We start from the raw sequence: 8,245 nt of genomic DNA on the forward strand, positions 1-8,245 counted from the left end.
TGTGACCTTGAACAAATTACAGCTGCCAGGGTTAGAGCTTAAAATCCAAGTGCTGGACAGGTTACTTCTGAAATCCTCCTAACTTCCACCATCCTATTTTCTAAGCCGTTTGGAGGCTCACTCTACGTTATGCCTTCTCTCTCATTTCTGACATTAATGCTGGATCTACCGACTCCTCTTGCAAACGTTTCTGTTCTCCATAGAGGTTCTTTCTATTCTCTGCCCACCAGCCATTTCCCCAACAGTATACAACCCGCGCTAAGCTTGGGGAGGGGGGTCGGGCAAGACTCGCTACTGCCACTTATCCCCCAGCTTCACTGAGGTGGGATTTCCCCTCATGTTTGCACCATCAAAATCCAAATGGTTCCAGGGCCAACAACCTAAGGAGCAGAGTGACTGCAAATAAATGGACTCGATTTTTCAAAGGACAGGTCTCCATGCCAGTTCTGGACCCCTGCGCGCGCACGCGCACGCACGTGCGCCACATACATACACACACACACACACACACACACACACACACACTCACACACACACCCCTCTGCATTCATGGACATAAAACCCTGTCAGTGACGCCAGAGCCCCTTTCATCTCGGGATCTACTACCGCCAGGCAGAAGTCTAATTACCCTAGCACCCCCCTCTGGCCCCGCCGGTTCCCCCGCTGTCATTAGCCCAGTTTTACCAGCCGGGGCCATAGCCTTCCCACGGCTCCCAGGGCGGAGCCCTGCCTCCACAGCCTGCTCTTGGGGAGGAGCCAGTGAGTGTGTCAGGGGAGCTGCTCTTCTACCCGGTCAGTTTATACTGGATAGAATCGCTTGCTGAGTGGGATGCTGACCGATAGTCTATCCAAGATGGGCTGCCCTTGCTCATCTTAGTCTCAGCCATCTACACCCTGAACCACGGAGCCTCTTCTCTTACAAGGGATTTTAAGGGTTTTCAATGAATGAGGGGAAGGAAGAATGCCTCTCTTGGGGCTCCTGATACAAAAGGGAAGAAAGCTGGGATAGGGAAGAGTAAAGTGGAAGGCAACAGTTATTGGTGATGGGACACACACACACACACACACACACACAAAATGGTTGAAGGAAGCCAGCACTGTGCAGTGGCAGCTGCAGTGGGAAACTGAAGCTGCAGTGTGCAGAGTCAGCATGCAGTAAATGAACCTGTTCAGTCCGGGCTCCCAGTGGACATGCAACAGCTGCAGTTCAGAGCAGGAGGCTGCAGTGTGCAGTCAGTGCACTGAGGATGGCTCTCTGCCAAAGGAAGCCACCTCGACAATAATCAGATCTGACTGAAACCCTGGAGAGCAAAGCAATGTACAGACTCAGGGTCGGTGCTCAAGCCCATATGGAAACAGTCTCCTGAGACAGGGTTAGCAGAGGAGCTGAGAGATAATCCCAGGGTATGAGAAATACAATTATATTCTGCCTGAGGGGTTCCCCAGAAGTCTGGACCAGGATGAGGACTGAGAGAATCCAGATGAGAAAGTGGTACTCTTGTCTTTCTCCAGATTCTGGAGGGGGTTTTTGTTTGTATTATTTTACTTGTTGGTCTCTTTCCTTGCTTGTCTGTTTTAAAGACAGGGTCTTGGTACTAATGTACTATGTAGCCCTAATTGCCAGAGTGCCTGGAACTTGTAATCCTCCTGCCTCTGTCCCTCACGTGCTGCATCCTGGGATTAAAGTCATGCTCCACCATACTTAGCAATTGGGCCATTCTCCTTTACCGCTGTCTTGATAAAGGCTTTAAAGATGGAGAATAGCTCCTTAAATTCTCAATATCCCACCCCAGGTGAAATCCTAGGTGAGAGCCAGCAAACGAAACACCTACAAGCCCACCTTCAACCAGCCCTGCCACGGACAGAGTGGGGCACACTGAACAACCAAGGTTCGCCATTCCCGCCTTCCCCTGAGTCCCCAGTGTGGGCTGATAACAGACCTGGACAAGGGCAAAGTGAAGGGCAGTCTGCCTCCAGAGCTGGCTTCTCACCAGATGCCAGGATCCAGTCCAGGTCTCGGCTTATAGCCCCTGACCTGGTGTTGCATCATCCCTCTGCCACCTGCTCATCCTGCCCACCTGTTTCCTGGAGCTTCAGTTTATCCCCAGCTCCCGGTCTCTCTTTGCCATGAACCACACCCCCATCACACTGTTCCCTCCTATCCCCCTCATCTCTGCTTCGAGGCACTCCTTCACCTATGGGGAAAGCCAGAAGGTGGGGCTTGAGTGAGACAGTTAAGGACCCTCCAAGGGGCTCTCTCTGCCAGCCCCCCTCCTCTGCAGCTTGGATTTTGGTTGCCAAGGAAGCAGGAGGAACAGCCTGTTCTCTGGGCTCCAGTGGGAGCAGACGTGCCCAAGCCCCGCCCTCTCTCCTTTTCTCCTCTCCCTCCCTTAACCCAAGACTGTTGCTAGGAAGCACCCCAAGATTTCTTGAGGGCTCCACCCCCTATGAACCAGGAGCTATCTTTCTGCAGAGCTTCTTCCAAATGCTTGGCAGACTAAACCCACTCAGCATCCTTCACCTCTCCTAGGAAGAAGCTTGTAGATCCCTAGCAACCCGAGGAAGGAGAGAACAGGCCCTTCTGCCAGCCAACCCTGCAGCTAGCTAGCCCTAGCCCGGACCTCAGTACTCGCCATCCGTATTTCCTTTTTACTTCTTGTTTGGAGGTCAAGCTCAGAGCCTACAAAGCAAATGTACACGCACACACTTTACCACCAGGCCGCCCTCCAGCTGTGGCAGCTCCTCCGGAGTTTACAGAGTGATGGAGCTCACTGAGTGAAGTCAGGGAATGGCAAGGTCTCCATTAGATCTTGGGTCTGCAGACAAATCCCTGTTTATTAGGGGTGTGGTGAAAAGACAGCTGAGGGAATTCAAGTGCCCCCAGCTAAGAGAACCTAAACCCCAAAGCTTCTCCCCCTCAATGCTCTCAGAATTTAGAAGTGTTGGAAGTGACTTTTGCAGAGGACCTGGGTTTGGTTCCCAGCAACCCACACAGTGGCTTAGAACCAGTCTTCTGAATCTCAGAGGGCACCAGACACACGAGGTGCACATGCATGTACACATGTAGGCAAAATGCTCCTAACAAATAAAATAAAGTTGAACAGACAAATAAAGCAAGAACTAGAAAGGGTCAGTGAGATGGATTAAAGGGTCTTGCTGCCAAGTCTGAGGACCTGAGTTCAATCCCTGAGACTCCCGTGGTGGAAGGAAAGCACTGATTCCTGCCAGTTGACCTCCGACCTCCCTAGGGGTGAGTGTGAACGTGGATAGACATAAAAGTGGCTTTTTGTTTGTTTGGCTGGTTTTTGGTTTTTCGAGACAGGCTTTCTCTGTAGCTTTGGAGCCTGTCCTGGAACTCACTCTATAGATCAGGCTGGCCTCAAACTCTCAGCAATGATATTTCATTTATATTTTAACAAATAAAGCTTGCCGGACGATCAGAGAGTAAAACAGTCCTACTGGCCAGTCTTACAGACAAGGGAGTGGTGATACACACCTTTAACCCCAGTAGCCACACTAGTTTGCCAAAGAAATCGGGCAGTAGTAGTGCACGCCTTTAATCCCAGCCCTAAAAAGGAATATAAAACAGGAGGAGACAGCTCTCACACACAGTCTCATTCTGAGATTCCTGGAGGCGGGATCGCCATTTTGGACTGAGGTAGAGGTAAGAGCCAGTGACTGGCTGTTTTGCTTTTCTGACCTTCAAGTTGAACCCCAATATCTGTCTCTGGGTTTTTATTAATCGTGCCACGGTGAGCCTTGGTGTTGGCACTCAAGGAAGATATGAAAAAATAAACCAAGCCAGGATGTGGTGGTGCGGACCTTAATCTCAGCACTTAATCTCAGATGCTGGCAGATCTCTGAGTTCAAGGTCAACCTGGTCTACACAGAGTAAGTTCCAGAACAGCCGTGGCTACATAGAGAAACCCTATCTCTAAAAACCAGAAATAAGACTAAAATAACAAACAAACCAATGCTTTCTCTGGGCTGTTCTTCAAGGTTTCTCCTATCTTTATTCATTCATTTGACTTTCTTTCTTTCCTTTTTATTTAATTTTATATTTGAGGCAGGGTCTTGCTTGTAATCCCTCTTGGTGTCCTGAAACTCACCATGTAGATCAGACTGACCTCAGACTCAGAGATCTACTTGCCTCTGTCTCCTGAGTGATGACTTCATTAAAAAAAAAAAAAGCCTATTATAGCTGGTGGTGGTAGCACATGCTTTTAATATCAGCACTCAGGAGGCAGAGGCAGGTGGATCTCTGTGAGTCTGAGTGAGTTTGAGGCCAGCCTGGTCTATGGAACTAGCTCCAGGACAGTTAGGTCTGTTACACAGAGAAACCCTGTCTTGAGAAAACAAACAAACAAACAAACAAACCTATTATATTTATATGGGTGTTTTACTTGCATTAATGTCTGTGCACCACATTCATGCCTGGTGCGTGAAGAGGCCAGAAAAGAGCGCCAAACCCCCTGGGCAGGAGTTGGCTATGGTTGTTAGCCACGATGTGGGTGCTGGGAATCAAGCTCAAATCCTCTGGATGAATAGTGTTGTAGCTGACTATCCTGTGAGCCAAACAATTGCCGTTTTGGGGTGTTCAGTATCTTCCACTGCAAAAAGATCATCCCAGTTGGGCTGGTTATTTCACACCCCCTCAGAGAGGTGTGAAGGGTCACGGAACCCTTCCGGGAACATCCAGGTGTTCCCTACCGTCTGCTGCATGGAGTGCCGCCTTGCTTGCAGGGAGTCTCCAGCAAGGGCTAGAGTATAGATGCGTGACTGGTGTGTTTAGCTTCATCTATTCAGCTATGCGGAAGCCCTCGGCCCTCCTAGAAGCCCTCAGTCTTACAGGCGTGGCCTGCAGTGAAGGATTACCACACTTCATAAGTAAACCCTCAACTATGCTTCCTAAGGAAATCCAGGAAATTCATTGATTCCCCAGAGCGAACTTTGGTAGAACTGTACCTCAGTCTGTCATTGAGACCTTAGGTGAAGGGATAGACACCGCTGACATCTCCTCCTGGGAAGGAGTTTTAACAAGAAGCAGCCAGTGCTTTTAACATCTCTCCAACCCCTCATTTGACTTAAAAAAATTTTTTTTTTTAATGTGTGCCAAGCGTTGGATCCTCCAAATGTTCCCACCTTCTGGTTTCATTTTCCCAGAATCCCCTCATCCTGCTTTTGCCAACAGGAGAGAAAAGAATGGGGTGGAGACCAGTATTTACCATCAGAGTGGAGGGCTTGCCACCCTGCAGGCCCCCCCTCCAGTTAGAGGAGAGGATGGCGCAGTGTACGTGGAGGTCAAGAATACAAGGCAAAGCGGGGGCTGAGGAAAGAGCTAAGTCAGCAGACTGCTAACTTTGTAATCATGAGGCACTCAGTCCCATCCCTCGAGCCCACATAAAGAGCTGAGTGTCAGCTGGGTGTCATGGCGCGCATCTTGAATCCCAGTACTCAGGAGAAGAGGCCAGCAGATTTTTAAAAGTTTGAGGCCAGTAAGGTTTGCGTAGAGAGACCCTGTTTCAAGCAAATAAACAACAAACAAACAAGCAAAATAAAACAACACCAAAACTGGGCGTGGTGGCGAGACCTTGTAATCCTACTGCTAGGGAGACAGAGATGATAGATCCCTGGGGTTTCTTAGCTTAACCTATATGGTGAATCCCAAGCTAGTGAGAGACCCTAGCACAAATAAGTAAGTACATAAATAAAGGAGCAGAGGCAGAGGAAGGACACACCCAGGCTTGTCCTCTGGACACACAAACACCAGTATAGAGCGGCATAGTGGCTTTAGGGGCTTAAAGAGAAGGGCACTCCAAAGGAAATGGCAGGCTGGCCTCTGTGCCCTAGTACAGGATCACAGCACCTCCCTTCCTTTCTTCAGTTGTCAGGAGTGCGGAGTGGGGAGACATCTTTCACAGTGTTGGGAAACGTACAGAGTCTCCATTCTTCTATCTGGGTACATGGAAAAGTACACCTGTAGTCACAATTGAGGAAGAAAAGGCGGGGGGGCAAGGAGCTGGAGACCAGTCCAGGTCAGATGTCTTAATAAATTCCAATCCAGCCTTGGACATACAACAAGTTTGTCTCAAAAACAACAAAACCCAGGGGTAGAGATACAACTTTGTAGTTAAGAGCACTCACTAGCTGTTCTTTCAGAGGATCCAGGTTCAGTTCCCAGCACCCACATGGTAGCTTAAAACTGTCTATAACTCCAGTTCCAAGGGCTCTGGCTCCCTCTTCTGGCCTCCATGAGCTCTGCACACATATAGAGAACAGACATACATACAAACATGACACAATACACATAAAGTAAAAATAAATAAATCCTTTAAAAAAAAACAAATTCTGCTTTTCACTTCAGGGTTAATAGGAAGATAGAGACAGAGTACTGGGGACTCAAGAACTATCTGGGAAATATAATCACCTATAACCTTCTTTGCATTATCTCTTCCCCTACATAGATAGAAAGCAGGTGGTTTCTTTTTGTTGTTGTTTGACAGAGTTTCTCCATGTAGCACTGGCTATCCTGGAACTCACTGTGTAGAGCAGGTTGGCTTTGAGCTCAGAGACCCACCTGCCTCTGCTCCCCAGCGCTAAGATTAAAGGTATATGCCACTGCGCCTTGCTTAAATAATTTTTTTTTGTTTGTTTGCTTGTTTGTTTAGTTTTTTGATACAGGATTTCTCGGTAGCTTTGGGGCCTGTCCTGGAACTAGCTCTACTGTAAACCAGGCTGGCCTTGAACTCACAGAGATCTACCTGCCTCTGCCTCCCCAGTGCTGGGATCAAAGGTATGCACCACTACTGCCTGGCACTTGAATAATTTTTTAATTATTTTATTAGTACGGGTGTTTTGCCGACATGTGTGTTTGTGCATCACTTTGTATGTGGTGCCCTAGGAAGCCAGAAAAGGATGTAGGGTCTACTGAAATGGGGTTACAGACAGTTGTAAGCTGCCATGGTGGTGCTGGGAATTGAACCTGGGTCCTCTGGAAGAACAGCCATTGCTTCTAACTGCTGGGTCATCTCTCCAACCTTTGAAAGAAGAGGCTTCAGCTTGGGAACTAGCTTGGAATTATGCATATGAGTTGGTAGGAAATACTTTCTTTCCTCATGAAGCTGGTATTTATAAAGTATGAGTCAGGCAAGCCTCCATTCAGGAGAGTGGCAAGACTCAGTTTCCCTCTGAGAAAAAGTGAATCTGAAATTCTCTGGAGCTTGTATGCTTTTAGATGATTTTACTGTTTCTGGGTTTTTGGGTCTGGGCTCTTGGTACATTTTTATATCCAATTTTTAGTAGTTTAGATAAAGAATGCCCATTCCCTTTGGGTAAAGAAAAACCCTGTTCCTTTTTTAAGGTCTCTGTCTCTCACACTCTCTCTCTTTTTAATAATGCATGTTTTACCTAATGTATGTATGTGTGTGTCTGCTGCTATGGAGGTCAGAAGAGGGATCATAGCCCCTGGAGCAGGCTGTGAGCCACTGTATGGGTGCTGGGAACTGAATTTAGATTCTCTAGGAGAGCAACACATCAAATTCTGTTTCTTGCCACCTCTTACTCCAAGGCCAGGATGCTATTTCATGGGCTCCTGATGTTTCCACATCCATTCAGCCTGTTGGCTCCCCCTGCCCCTATTCTCCAGCTAAACCTCTCCCTCAGCCAGACGGGCCAATGTGGTGGAAATGTTGCTAAGTGCGGTAGTTCAGCTGTATACTTCTAGCACTCAGAAAGTTGAAGCAAGAGCATGAGTTGAAGCTAACCTGGCTACACTGGGCATTTCAGGCTAGCCTGAGACATACAGTGCTTCAAAAAAACAAAAAAAAATTTAAAAAGGAATGGGATGATGGCTCAGTCTTCCATGTTTGCCCCGTAAACATAAGGACCTAAGTTTGGTACCATGTCTATAATCCCAGCGCTGGGGGAGCGGTGGTAGTGGAGATAGGCGGATCCCTGGAGCTCACTGGCCAGCTCTCTAGCTGAAGGAATGGAGTGAGCTCCAGGTTCAGTGGCAGACTCTGTCCCAAGCAAACTGGGTGAAGAAAATGATTAGGGATGACACTGAGGTCAACCTCTCTCTCGCTTCCACATGTGCATATGCAGCTACACACACACACGTGCACACACACACACACACACATGCACGCACACACACCACACACAAAGAAGATAAATCACTAAATGGTAAAGATACTGAGGCTCAGAGCTAGGAAGTGGGAGTCCAGTGAAGTGAATAAAGGGGGTT

This window comes from Myodes glareolus, chromosome 9 (assembly GCF_982192425.1).
Source record: "Myodes glareolus chromosome 9, mMyoGla1.1, whole genome shotgun sequence".
Lineage (NCBI taxonomy): Eukaryota > Metazoa > Chordata > Mammalia > Rodentia > Cricetidae > Myodes > Myodes glareolus.